Source organism: Arachis ipaensis, chromosome B01, assembly GCF_000816755.2.
Source record: "Arachis ipaensis cultivar K30076 chromosome B01, Araip1.1, whole genome shotgun sequence".
Classification (NCBI taxonomy): Eukaryota; Viridiplantae; Streptophyta; class Magnoliopsida; order Fabales; family Fabaceae; genus Arachis; species Arachis ipaensis.
In genome coordinates, this window is record NC_029785.2 from 104,097 (window position 1) to 104,502 (window position 406).

Consider the following 406-nt stretch of genomic DNA (forward strand, 5'->3'; position numbering starts at 1 on the left):
GTTATATATTTTAAATTGCTTTAGAATGTTATTTAAAAGTGATTATTTTGTTAAAGCGTTTTGTTGATCGTAAAAAATTAATAAATTTAGTGCACATTTGAATTCCAATTTAAATGCTGTCTCTATTTTTTGAATTAGAGATTTAATTTTTTTTTTATTCATGATGTAAAATTTGTTATTTGCAACTCTATTAAACAGAATTAAGATAAAATTTTAACTACATCTAAATTGTTGTTACAAAATTTGAATTTCATTCAATTTCTTCTGTTAAAATTATCTTCAAATGTTTAAAATAAAATTGAAACAATTAAATATTTGAGGCATAATTTAAACATTTTCTTTTCTAAAGTTTTCTATTGAAATTTACCTTATCAATGAATAAATAAAATTAAAGGTGTGGTTATGT